Below are 14,625 nucleotides of genomic sequence, written 5' to 3' on the forward strand. Positions count from 1 at the left end.
TTGAAGGAGTTGTGCTAGTCGAACCGGTTGTGGAGAAGGTTGGACTTGAAGGGATGTATGCTTCAAAGGGGCGCTGACTGGAGCTTGAACTGGCTGGTGCAGGGAGCTTGGTTGATCTTCAATGGCTGGAAGTTGCAGCAAGGGGGAGAGTTGTGGCAGTGTGTTGCTGTAGTGAGAAGTGGCTGGCGGCTGGAACTTCTCTTGTGTGATGGCTGCCGGCTGAAGCAAGGTGAAGATGTTGTGTGCTGCTGCAAGGAGAGGTGGTGAAAGTTGCTGCTCGAGTTTGTTGAAGATGCAGCAAGGAGAGGCTAGAATTGTTGTGGCTGTAGCAGCCAAGGAGAGAAGAAGAGAGGTAAAGGGAGAGAGAGAGAGAGAGAGAGAGAGAGAGAGAGAGAGAGAGAGAGAGAGAGAGAGAGAGAGAGAGGCGTTGAATAGGATTTCTTGAGGCAGCCGTATGGCTTTTTTTCTTTCCTTTTTTGCTGGACTTAGGGCTTAATAATCATCTTCCCTAAGTTTTCTAGGTTTAATTCCTTTGGAATGAGAGAGGGGAATCCCCTTTTACGTGAATGGCTGCAGCCATACGGCTGTGGAGGGAAAGTAGCAAGGGAGTAAGGAAGAAAGGGGAAAGAAGGAAGGGAAGGAAAAGGAAAGAAGAGGGGAAGAAGGAAAAGGAAAGAAAGGGGAAGGAAAGAGGGAAGAAAGAAGAGGGAAAGGAAGAGAGGTTGGGCTTACGTGAGTGCTGGAGAAGAAAGAAAGGAGGAAAGAAAGGAAGAAAGAAAGAAAGGAAAAAGGAAGAAGAAAGGAAGAAAAGAAAGAAAGAAGGAAAGAAAGGAAGAAAGAAAGAAAGAAAGAAAGAAAGAAGGAAAGAAAGGAAGAAAGAAAGAAAGAAAGAAAGAAAGAAAGAAGGAAAGAAAAGATGAAAAAAAAAGAAAAATGGAGGAAGAAAGAAAGGAAATGGGCTGGAAGAGAAGGGCTAGGGTGGTCGACCCCCTTGTGGGTCCCACCTTAGGTAAAATAAAATAAAAAAATAAAAAAATGAAGAAAATAAAGAAAATGTATTTGTTTTCATTTTTCTATATAAATTAAAACAAAAAAATGCAAATGGATGAGCCATCTCAGAGAGGGTCCAAATTCCACTTTTAAAATTTATTTTGATAATTAGAGGGATAAAATAATCTTTTCAAAAAATTTCCATACGACACGAGCTATTTTTGGCAGTTTTTGAAATGAGCTCGGATTTTAAAGTTCAATACCCCGTTGCAAAGCAAATCCAGCATAGTTTTTGAAAATTTGAGTTTGAAATAAATCCAAATTGTTTTTCTCGAGAAAATATTTCCAAATTTAGAATCTCGGGGGTAAAAATGTCAATTTTGGAAACCCAGGGTTTGAAATTGATTTCTGAAAACTTTTAAAACTCAATCTGGATTGAAATTTATAAGACTGGAGTTCTGGACTTCGAAAAATGAAATGAAATGTGATGAAATGTTATGAAATGCTGAGAAATGATATGAAATGATGAGAAATGACATGAAATGCTATGCGAAATGCAGACCCTGAATGAAGAATTTTGGATGTTATACCCCGATTGGCAGCTGTACGAGTTTAAAAAGCATTAAAATTGATAAAATTTGCAAAATGGTTGAAGAAATGGTTTTCAGGCCCTACCGAGCTAGAGTGACATTGGAAATTAGGGTCTGAGCTGAATTGAACTAAATTGAGCTAGATTGAGCTGGGTTTTAGAGTTTCAGAACTCAAATAAACTGACCAGACACAGACTCAACTGACCTTTCCGACTAAATTTTCAAGAAAAGCTGCCATTTTTAGATAAATGGTACAAAATGGTCACTGGAGAGAAGTGAATTACGAATCTGAGCTGGGTTAAAGGTCAGTAATACTGACATGAACTAAAATTGAAGTTTGAACACTAGCTCAATCGACTGGACTCAGCTCAATTTCAGCTGAAAGAGCTGAAACGAGCTAAAATGGGCTCCTAGACACTTGAAATGGTTTTGAACTGAAACTGGAGCACTTGAACTTCTGGTGAGCTCAAGTTAGACTTTGGGAAATATGACTGACTGTGAATGACTAACTCGAAGACAATTAGCTTGGATTTGAGTGAGAAATGAGCTCATTTCTGAAGAAATGATCCCATTTTGACAGGAATGGTCAGAAATGAAAATGTCTTTCTCACTGTGAGCTCAAATGAGCTTAAATGACTAATATTCTAATTGTTCTGAACTGACCAATGAGCTTGGTTGACTCCGACTGACTGGGGTCTGGGATGACCTAGGGGTAAAATGGTAATTTACCTAATGAAAATGGGTAAAATGGTAATTTTCTGAAACTGACTCGGGGTTTGACTCCTACACCGACTTGACAGGGTTGGCACTGCACGAGGAGGGTTATTTGAGCATGGAATGAGGAAAATTTGGGGTGTTTACAGGGCCACCTCTTTTGAAGATTTTCATAATTAGACTAAGTTTATTTCTTATCTGCTAGTTAGTCTAGGTTTTTATAAAAATTCCAAAAAGAGATTTTTTTTTAGTTTTACCTTTTACCTTCAATTCCATTTTTTCAATCAATAAAGAGCTAGATGTGGGATCACCTTGAAGTGACGCCACATGTCTCATTCTCTCTTATCCTATCATTTTGCCATTTGTCAAAGTGGGGCCACTCTGAGGTGGCGCCACATATGTCCTTCAGAAAAAGCAGAAATTCAAAAAGCCTCAAATATAGGAGCCTTGTCTCTGAACTGGCGCCACTTGTCACTTTCTCTCTCTCTTCCATCCTCTGCTATGTGTCAGTGTGGGGTTCACCCAGAGGTGGCGCCACTAGTCACTTTTTCTCACCTTCCATTTTATTTCTCTGCCATGTGTCAGTGTGGGGTCACCCTGAGGTGACGCCACATGTCCTCCTCCTTGCACCTCCATTAGCTGCCACTTGTACTCCCTACATCTTCCTCTTTTTACCTTTTGACATGTGTCAATGTGAGGCCTCTTTAAGGAGACGCCACATGTCTTCAGTCCTCTTCTTTATCTCATGCCATGTGTCACATGTCCACTCCCTTTGTTTCTCTCTCACTTGCCACATGGCACTGTGGGGCCACTTTGAGGTGGTGCCACATGGCCATCCCCCATTCCTCCAGAATCAAACAAATTTGAATTTCAAATGAGCCTGAGGTGGCGCCATCTGAGATGCCTCCTCCTGCAGCCGACACATGTTCAGCTCTCCCTTCTCCAGAAAAAGCAGAATCACCCCCCTTTGAGGTGGTGCCATCTCTGAAAAGAGCTCTTCTCAAAAATAGTTTTGCAGCTTGCTTTTAGGAAAAGGCAAAAACCAAAATTCAAAAGGCTCCTGATGTAAGATCCACAATTTTCATTTTTGATGTATATTGTGTAATTTTGTGGAAATCGATGAATTTTTATGTTTTAGGAATTTTTGAAGATTTGCTTATTTTAAGAATCGGGTAAATCGCGCAATTTTATGTAAAAAGAGCAATTTCAGGAAATCCAGAACGAATCAACCTATGACACTTTTAGGTTAAGTTTGCAATAGGGTTGTAGTGATACACCCCGAATTTGAGACCCGAAAGACGGAAAAATCTCGTCAGTGCATGTGAATTACGAGTTCCGACCTAATTTTGGACCCGAATCTTAGAACGCTTAATCTTAGCGAACGAGAGGTAATTTCCTCAAATGGCATTGACCATTCTACGTTAATTAAGGTTATGTAGAGAACTGAATATTTTGTTGGAATTAAATTAGTCTTTTAATGTATTAAATAAGCACGATTTTAAGATATATACAATATGCGGTTTTTGGATTTGGATCCAGAGCATCTAGTGGATTCAAAACCCATGGACGACCCCTATAGTGGACGTCCATGGCCATGGTTGACCAGCTGGTCAAGGATTGACCAGCTGGATGGCATTTTTGAAATACTTTTGCATGACTTTTAAAAGAAGGCCTCTATTGGCCATGTATCATTTCCAAAAATCCTCATAATGGAGCTTCAAGGCCATCATGAGGGGCGTCATTTCCAAAAGGGAGTCATGGGGATGGCGCCCATGGCAAATTTGAAAGATTTTTTGAAATATTTCAAATGTTCAAAACCTATTGGACACGTTGGGTGGCAGCCAAGGGCGCCCCCTTGTAATTTGTTGAAATTTTAAAGGTTTTTTTAAATGGCGTTTTTGAAAGTTTTACAAAATTTTTGAGAGTTTGAATTGCATTGGTTGTTGGGGGGCATGGAGCTCCCCAACCCTCCATCTTGGACGGATTAATCCCAACCGTCCAGCCCTAAGCAAACCTCTATAAAAACTCTAGAAAAAAAAACGGGCCCTCTTGTTTGGGCGACTTTTCTTTCTCACTTCCTTTCTTCTCTCTCCCAAACCTCTTTTTTCTCTCTTGTCCCCTACCTCCAGCCGTGGGTGTCTCTTGGAGTAGAGAGCTACAGCTAACACCTTTTTCCCTCTCCAACCAAGGTGAAGTTTCGACATTGCTCTTTTGATTCAAAGGTTTCGGAACATATGAAACCCATAGAGCAATGCACCCATGCGTGCATGCTCAAAAGAGGTGGATTAGCTATAGAAAAGTGTTTTTTTTTCTATATGTGTTCATCTTGATTTTATTTTCCAAATGGCTGCATGTTTGGTAGTCGATTGCTTTCCTCTCTTTTCTAAATGTATTTTCGTTTTGCTTTAGCACATACACATGCAATCTCAAGGTGGGTTAGTTGATTTAGATTCTTCTTGTCAAGGTTTTGGCTCTTAAATCTCACTCTTAGTACATGGTGGGTTGTTGTAGTTTATACATGTCGTTTCCTTTATAACAGCAATATTGGTTGCCCCTTTTTCTTGTTTTCTTTTTCTCATTCTACTTGGAAGTGTTTCCGGTGGTGCCTCACATTTTGGTGGTTGGGTTTTCGATGCTCTCGGGGTCTTGGGAAGCATGCTGGTGTGAAGGACCGAGCTGAGCTCGTCCAACCCACACCCAGCACCCCCTTTTGTATATGTTTTTTTTTGTATTTTTCCTCTTTCTTTGTTTTGTCTTTCTTTTTTTTTTGGTCAGTTCTCTTGGTAGTGCATGACCAACCAGACCAGCTTGGGGGTTGGGGCCGGCTTGAGCAGTCGCCCAATGCCTCCTGGACGTTCGTGAACCGAGCCCTTAGGCTCTGGTCCATGATGATGGGGGGTGGCACGGTCTGGTCCAGCAGACCAGACCCTTTTTTTGCCAATCCACTTGCGCCATAGCTGGAGCTGGGCGCCATGCGGGTGACCTGTGCGCCCAGCATAAAAAAAAACTAGATATATATTTTATAAATATGTTTTCGTGTGACAACCCTAGGCGTTTCAGTTGTATTTTTCTCTGTCTTTCATTTTGGCTATTGTCGGTCTGAACCGAGTGGTTCAGACTAGCCACTTAGCTCGGTCTTGCCCAGTGCTGTGCGCGTGAGCCCAGCCCAACCGTTTTCCTTTGGCTGGAACTGGGTGCACACCGCACGGGTGCTGTGCACCCTTAACCTTTAGTTTTAGCTTGTGGGTGCAGGTCTGAACCGAGGTTCAGACCTGAACCCATTGGCAGCCCAACTAGCACCCAGTGCTAGCCGTGGCTCCACTTAATTGGAGTCGGGTGCCAGCCGCTTAATGCTGGACACCCCCGGGGCCTCTCTTTCAGCAGAGCCCCTTTGGGCTTTGGTCTGAACCGAAAGGTTCAGACCTTGGCATGTCATGACAGCGGTCTGGTCCTATGGACCAGACACCTCGGTCGACCTTAGTACCCTTGCACCATGTTAGCAGGTTGCCCTTGTCGGGGCTTGAATCAGCCCCAACCGAACCCCCTTAACAGGTATGGTCCAATCCATGCGTTGGACCAGACCTTGATGGTAGGCACGACAGTCTGGTCCGTAGGACGAGACCATCATATTGGTTAGAGCCTGTTGGCGGTGATGATGCATAAATTACACATTTTCTTAACATGTTTTCACTGCATAAATGCATCATATATAGGTTAAGAGCATATACTTAGGTGCATAATGATGTTAAGAAGCTCTGGTTCGAATTTCATCGAAATCAGAGTTAAAATGAAAGAATTAATGCATTTACAGTGTAGCGGGTCAAATATCAGAGCCAATTTGAGAGATTTAGATCCAGACACCCATTTGGATCTTGGATTTGGGTCAAAACACTTAGATTCTACCCAAATCCAGCCCACTTAAGTTTTGTAAAATTATTTTCTAAAAACCCCCTCCTACATGAGGCGCCCAACAATTCTTTTGTTTTTAACAGCTTTTCTGAAAATAGCTAATAAGAAGCCAAAACGTCAAAAGGAGAGGGGCGCCCATGGCTGCCTTGTCTTTGCTTTGATTTTCGTGCCCTAGGGGCATGATTCTTGCTCACCTCCACTTCCACCCAACCGTCCCTCTCATCCACCTTCTTCCTCATCCATGGAGACCACCTTCAATGGAGACGCCATCCTCTTCTTCCATTCTTTTCTTTTCACATCTTGTCCTTCTTCTCCCTCTGCTGAAACTAATCATTGAGGTTGTCTTTTGCAGGTATTTGCAGCATTGGAGTGTTCTAGCCATGGTAGGGGTGCCGTCTACTTCTCCATGGCCGGTCGTCTCTACCCCCGTACGGCCCTCTACGCATTTCACCACTACGTCATCTTCTTCCTCATCCCGAAACACCACCACCTGTGGATCCCTGTAAAAGTACATCAAAGAGATGTTAGACAGCATCACCGAGGTCCTTCGTGGCGCGAGATCATTGCAAAGTCCGCTCTTTTCTCTCCCTCAGTCGTCGGACCGCCATGGAGGTTGGTTCTCTCATCCCTCTCTTCTAGATAGAACCTAATCATGTGCGTGAGTCATGTGCTGCATATTTTCTATATTTTGTTAGCCTTAGTATAGATTTTTGTGTGCATAAACCAGCACGTAGGTTTGTTTAGGTGTGCGTTTTTGTTATATGTTAATTTTAATCCATCGATGGTGATTTGGGTGTGTGCGTGTGCTTAGAAATTGATCTTTTTATATGTCTGCATTTTTTCAATAGTTCCCATCTTCATGTACTTCATTTTAGTTGAACCCAATATATTAGAAACCGTGTATAGGTCAGTTCTTGTTTTTGACGTTTTTAGATTTTGATAAAATTTCATATCGAGTGAGTGTTGTGTTTTTGGTTTTTAGGAGTCGTCCAATCAGCTGTAGTATTTCTTGGTGTCTATTATTATGATAAAACTGTCTTTTAATTAGTTTAAATTAGTGAAAGTTCTATGTAGATTTAAGGAGTCTTCATCGTAGAGTATATTTAGTTTAACTAGATTTGACTGTTTTAGTTTTAGGATAATCGATTGTGTTAGAGGTATGATGCAGCGTTTTCTGTTTTGATTTAATTCCCAGTATGTTAATTAGATTAGTTTTAGTGTTCATAGTTTGAATAGTTTATGTATAATCGTATATTAATGTAGAATGGAGTTTAGATTTTGCTTAGAGTCTTTAGTTCATATTTTTTAATGTAATGTAGATTTTATATTAGGTTTTGTTCAATTCGTTTTTGATTCATTTTTCTGTAGGTAGTCATTTGTTAAGTTAATTTTTGAGATGTTTGATATTAGGTTGAGGCATAGGTTAATTAGAATAATTATAACTCTTAATTTTCGTTTTAGTCAATGTAGCATTAACTTAGTATTTTGAATTTTGTTTTCCTTCCCTATATACCCTTTTGATTATGTGTGCATATGTTAGAATAGTTAAATTAATCTTATAATAGGGCAGATCATTATTTAATTTTGTATTTTAGTCAAGGGGCAACGTGGTCTTTGTGGTTGAATACATGATTTTGGTAGGATTGACCCTCATTCAAATCCGTGAATTGCATTTAAGGAAAATTCTATGTTCCAGCCAAGTCATAAATGACTTCTCTTTTCCAATGTGAAAACCTTTTTGGAATTCCAAAGGTCCTTCTAAAAGTGTCTACACGATTTTTGGGGCAAGATTTGAAATGCTAGATTTTTCTTTAAAGCCACCCAAAAACGTGTGGAGGTTTTGGGAAATGTTTTCAAAAGGAATTAATGCTTTTAATGAAAAGGAGAAAAAACGGATGGTCCATTTGCTGGACGGTTTTTGAAAGATCCATTTTCCATATGTGCATTTAAGGCATTTAAGAATGGGGGTGATCCTTGCCAATTTCGTTGATTCCCATAGAGATCATTTACTAATTTCGTAGATTGAATTAGCATTAATTGTATATTAATTAATTTAGTAAGTTGTGTAATAGTCTTAGTTTTTAGAAATCGTGTATTCTATTTAGGTTAGTATTTATTGAATTAGATTAGGTCTAATAAAGTCGTGTGGTAGTGTTTAGGAAAGTTCCTTTATTATTTTATATCACTATTAGTGTTAATATAGCATAGTTAGTTGTCTAATTTAAATAGAGTAAATGTTAGATTTATTTCCTCATTTGTCGATTTTATTGAATAGTCTTAATTTCTTAGGTTGTTATTAGTCCCACTTAGGGTGGCGTGGACCCTAGCCAAATCCCTATATTAAACCGCCCCCTAGTTAACTTTAGTTAGATATTAACCTTAGTTAGAAACTAACCATAGTTAGTGGCTAACTTAGTTAGTGAGTAATCTTAGGTAGTTAGTAACCGTAGCTAGTAACTAACCATACCCTTAGTTAATCCTAATGATCCCAACTAACCGTAGTTAATATTTAATTCTAGTTAGAATTACCCTAGTTAATTAATAACTCTAACCGTAACCCTAGCTTAACCCTAGTCGACCCTAGTTAAAGCCTTAGTCAACCTCAGTTAACATTAACCGACCCATATCAATCATAGTTAGACCCTTAACCGCCCCTAGCTAACCTAAGTTAATAGTCAAACCTAGTAGGTATCTAAACCTTAGTCAAATCCGAGTTAGCCCTAATCGTATCCCATTAACCCATAGTTCATTAGTTGTTTTAGTAAGCCTAGTTAGACCTTAGCCAACCCTAGGTCGTTAATAGTCTAGTTAGTTGCCTTAACCGAACCCCTAACCCTAGTTATTAGGTTAACTATAGTTAATATTAACATTAGTTAGTTTCTAACCGTAGTTAGTTAGTGGCTAACCCTAGTTGTAGTGTTAGGTTAATGTTTGTTTTAATTAAGTATTAGTAGTAATAATAGTTTAGTTAGTTAGTTAGTGAGTTTAGGTTAGACTAGGTTTAACAAGTAGTTTAGATTAGAATTAATATTAGTTGTTTATGTTATTTCTTAGTTTTTATTTAAGTAATTTAATTGTTATTGTTTTCTGTAGTTTAGCAGTAGCTTAGGTGTCATTAGGACTGTATTTGTCTGTGATTTCAAATTAAAATGTCATTAGTGGATTCCAAGAGATGAATAGTGCACTGAACCAAAACCCTAATTTTTACCTGATCGTGCACTCGTCATCTCATGTGGATTTTTATTGAGTTTTATAAAAATTATTTTTCTATTCTTCACATTGGTGTGTTAACTGTTATCAGACCAAATTTCAGCTCGATCCGAGTTGATTTGGTCCATGTTTTAAGCGTTTTATGAAAACAGCTTTTTCGGGTTTTGAAATTTCAGGTCATGCAATTTCCTAGATTATCCTGATTTTGAAACGCTTAGATCTGGAGATCCAGAACGTATTTTTCAAATCCGTAAAATGCGTCAGTTTTTTGGATCTGTCTTTTACAAAACAAAAGTGGTTTCATGAATTTTTTGAAATGGTTTGACCCCTCAAATCTATGTTTTGCAAAAAGCTGTCAGAGTCCATTTTTGCCTTCTTTAGGGACAAAACAATCTTTTAACCATTTGTCTGATTTAGTGTAGTTTTCGTGTTTTCTTGCATTATAGTCAGTAGATTAGTATTATTTAGAGTAATTAGAGTTGCTTTTCTTAATTAGTTTAGTTAGACAGTGTAAATTTAGTTTTATTTATTTGTTTAAATTAATTTAATTCCTGACTTAGTTTAGAATTAGTTGTAGATGTAAGTTAGATTAATTCTTGATTTAGTTACTAACTTTGTGTTTTTATTATATAGGTTGATAAGTTAGAACAGGTTCACAGGTGTAATTCAATTACAAAGTGCAACTGCACTTGCGGTGAAAAGACAATTTTGCCCTTGAAGACCTGCAGAAGACTTAGCTTCCTATTTTAGTTTATTTTCATAGTTTAGATTATATTTGATTTAAATTGTAATATTGACATAGATTGTAAACTTTGTGATATTAATAAAGTGTTATTTTAGAATTAATTCAGAAGTATCCCGTTCCCTGTGGATTCGACCCGTACTCGCCACTTCTGTGGAAAGTCAGATTTTTATATCTTTGCTTGACGATTTTCCCTTGTTTTCATTAAAAAATATCTTATCAAAATATGCATTCCAAAAGTCAAACCAAATTTTGGCACCGTTGCCGGGGAACGACGATTATATTCTGAGTATTTCTGAGATACCATTTTATTAATAGGCGTTTATTTTAGTTTAGTTTATTTAATTGTGCTAGTTTGTAGAATTAACATAGTTAGAAAAATATAGGATTTAATTGCTGTTTTTTCCTAGATTCACTGAATTTCATGCTTTAATGATCATTTAGACAGGTGAGTCTTAGAGAATGCAGTAGTGATTTCTTGTATTTACTGATTTTTTTATAGAATTGTTTTTATTTCATAGAGTAATTAGATTATTTTAACATAGTCTAACATAGAGTAATTGTTTAACTTTCTGATTTAGATTAGATTGATTATCCTAGTATAATTCTAACATAGGTTAGTTGATATTTTATTCATTGTTTTACTGATTTAGATGTAGATTATTCTAACGTAGTCGAGTAGCTTTTTGTGTTAGTGTTCTTATGTTATTAACTGTAGTGTAGGATGTATCATATGTATATTAGAATAAATCAGTAGTTGTTTTCATGTTTTGTTTTGAATTATGTTTTGATTTCATTTGAATTTCATGATTGACATGTATGAACATCTGATCCATCAATGTATGAGTTCAAGTAACCGGATATGAAGAATACCTTCAGAAGTAGAACATTGACCAGATGTGCAGAAAACTATGCATTTGTACATGCATAGTGGTGGTGTAGAGTCCAGTCAATCGACAGCTTCAGAAGTTCGAGTATGCCAGGTTGTATCAATTCTTTCTCCTTATTCATTTTATTGTTTTGTAGTGTGCATCTGCATTGCATGATTGCATTATTCTGTATGCCACTAGGGACAGTGTCATTCAAGCATGGGGGGATGGCTTAGATGCACAAATTTAAAAAAAAAAATTCTTTATGTCTGATAGCTTGAAACTCATAAAAGTAGGTCTTTAAGAATAAGTTGTAGCATTTATGATTGTATTTCTGCATGATCTGACAATTTAGAAATGTATAAGCCCCATGTGATTTTTTTTTTCTTATCTGATTTAAATAGAGTAGTTGTTTATGAAATAGTTAAAGAAAAGATAGTATTTGATATGTTAGAAAGTTTTGATTCACTTAAGTATAAGTATGCACAGTGTGTTTTATGAGAAAAGTGAGCAATTGAATGATGTTTTTGAAAAATGAGCTTAATAGAATAGAGCTACATTTAGTTGTTGAGATCTTCGTGAATCCTAGTAGTAGAACTCAGACACGAGTTGAAATGTTTGAGTCTCTTACAAAATGGATAACGAAGGAGATCATTCTCTTATCTAGTCGATATTTGTGGCCTTTGTGGTTCGAGTAAGTAGAATCTGAAGGGTGTTTTAGACCTGGTGCCCTAAAGCCAGTTGGTTTGGGAGCCACCGATTCGAAAACTTGTTACATGGACTGCATAGAAAGCCTAAGAGATAGAAACATTGCACATGATGAGAAGAAAACTATACGTATACTAGTAGAATAGAAGGTTTAATGACTCGAGCAATTAAGTCTGAGGGATACTTTGTATCTGGTGCCCTAAGGTTGTCTAACCTGGGAGTCACTGACCTAAAGCTCGCTACACGGGTCATGAGACTTGATATTCGAAATAGTGCTCCAGTTAGAAGATTGAAAAAGAGTGAAAAATAGAATATCAAAAGAAAAAGAATGAGCTGAATGCATAGAAAGTCATTGCTTATGAATAATTATTGAATTACTGTGCAGAAAATATACAAGTGAGGATAAATGAGTAAAACATGATAGTACTTGACTTTCTGAGAAAATTCATAAATAATTACAAGTTTAGAGAAGTGAAAGAAAAATAATTTTTACTGTGGTGGCATAAGAATTTTTGAATTTGTTTTGAAAATGTAGATTACATGAAATATATGTTTACAATAAGTTCTCAATTGCCTAATATTTCTGAAAATTTATTCATGCATGATATTGATGTTTGTGGGTAGCATCTCTGGAAACCCTCACGAGACCTTACTCGTCCACTGGGGTAACCCAGGGGTTTATAAGGCTTGTTGCATATGCTAAATGCAACTGTGATTCCTACGAAAGTGAGTTATTTTTATTTTTATTTTATTCATTTAATAAGAGCTTTTATGTTTTTGGGTAGTCCATATTTTCATTGCATGTTAGAGTGTATTGCTAGGGACTAGCAATTATTCTAGCATGGGGGTATTTGATGATGCATAAATTACATGTTTTCTTAACATGTTTTTACTGCATAAATGCATCATCTATAGGTTAAGAGCATATACTTAGGTGCATAATGATGTTAAGAAGCTCTGGTTCGAATTTCATCGAAATCGGAGTTAAAATGAAAGAATTAATGCATTTACAGTGTAGCGGGTCAAATATCGGAGCCGATTTGAGAGATTTGGATCCAGACGCCCATTTGGATCTTGGATTCGGGTCAAAACACTTAGATTCTACCCAAATCCAGCCCACTTAAGTTTTGTAAAATTATTTTCTAAAAACCCCCTCTTACATAAGGCGCCCAACAATTCTTTTGTTTTTAACAACTTTTCTGAAAATAGCTAATAAGAAGCCAAAACGTCAAAAGGAGAGGGGCGCCCATGGCTGCCTTGTCTTTGCTTTGATTTTCGTGCCCTAGGGGCATGATTCTTGCTCACCTCCACTTCCACCCAACCGTCCCTCTCATCCACCTTCTTCCTTATCCATGGAGACCACCTTCAATGGAGACGCCGTCCTCTTCTTCCATTCTTTTCTTTTCACATTTTGTCCTTCTTCTCCCCCTGCTGAAACTAATCATTGAGGTTGTCTTTTGCAGGTATTTGCAGCATTGGAGTGTTCTAGCCATGGTAGGGGTGCCGTCTACTTCTCCATAGCCGGTCGTCTCTACCCCCGTACGGCCCTCTACGCATTTCACCACTACATCATCTTCTTCCTCGTCCCGGAACACCACCACCTGTGGATCTCTGTAAAAGTACAACAAAGAGATGTTAGACAGCATCACCGAGGTCCTTCGTGGTGCGAGATCATTGCAAAGTCCGCTCTTTTTTCCCCCTCAGTCGTCGGACCGCCCTGGAGGTTGGTTCTCTCATCCCTCTCTTCTAGATAGAACCTAATCATGTGCGTGAGTCATGTGCTGCATATTTTCTATATTTTGTCAGCCTTAGTATAGATTTTTGTGTGCATAAACCAACACGTAGGTTTGTTTAGGTGTGCGTTTTTGTTATATGTTAATTTTAATCCATCGATGGTGATTTGGGTGTGTGCGTGTGCTTAGAAATTGATCTTTTTATATGTCTGCATTTTTTCAATAGTTCCCATCTTCATGTACTTTGTTTTAGTTGAACCCAATATATTAGAAACCGTGTATAGGTCAGTTCTTGTTTTTGACGTTTTTAGATTTTGATAAAATTTCATATCGAGTGAGTGTCATGTTTTTGGTTTTTAGGAGTCGTCCAATCAGCTGTAGTATTTTTCGGTGTCTATTATTCTGATAAAAATGTCTTTTAATTAGTTTAAATTAGTGAAAGTTCTATGTAGATTTAAGGAGTCTTCATCGTAGAGTATATTTAGTTTAACTAGATTTGACTGTTTTAGTTTTAGGATAATCGATTGTGTTAGAGGTATGATGCAGCGTTTTCTGTTTTGATTTAATTCCCAGTATGTTAATTAGATTAGTTTTAGTGTTCATAGTTTGAATAGTTTATGTATAATCGTATATTAATGTAGAATGGAGTTTAGATTTTGCTTAGAGTCTTTAGTTCATATTTTTTAATGTAATGTGGATTTCATATTAGGTTTTGTTCAATTCGTTTTTTATTCATTTTTCTGTAGGTAGTCGTTTGTTAAGTTAATTTTTGAGATGTTTGATATTAGGTTGAGGCATAGGTTAATTAGAATAATTATAACTCTTAATTTTCGTTTTAGTCAATGAATAATTAACTTAGTATTTTGAATTTCGTTTTCCTTCCCTATATACCCTTTTGATTATGTGTGCATATGTTAGAATAGTTAAATTAATCTTATAATAGGGCAGATCATTATTTAATTTTGTATTTTAGTCAAGGGGCAACGTGGTCTTTGTGGTTGAATACATGATTTTGGTAGGATTGACCCTCATTCAAATCCGTGAATTGCATTTAAGGAAAATTCTATGTTCCAGCCAAGTCATAAATGACTTCTCTTTTCCAATGTGAAAACCTTTTTGGAATTCCAAAGGTCCTTCTAAAAGTGTCTACACGATTTTTG

Source organism: Nuphar pumila, chromosome 1, assembly GCF_984573655.1.
Source record: "Nuphar pumila chromosome 1, dmNupPumi1.hap1.1, whole genome shotgun sequence".
Taxonomy (NCBI): domain Eukaryota; kingdom Viridiplantae; phylum Streptophyta; class Magnoliopsida; order Nymphaeales; family Nymphaeaceae; genus Nuphar; species Nuphar pumila.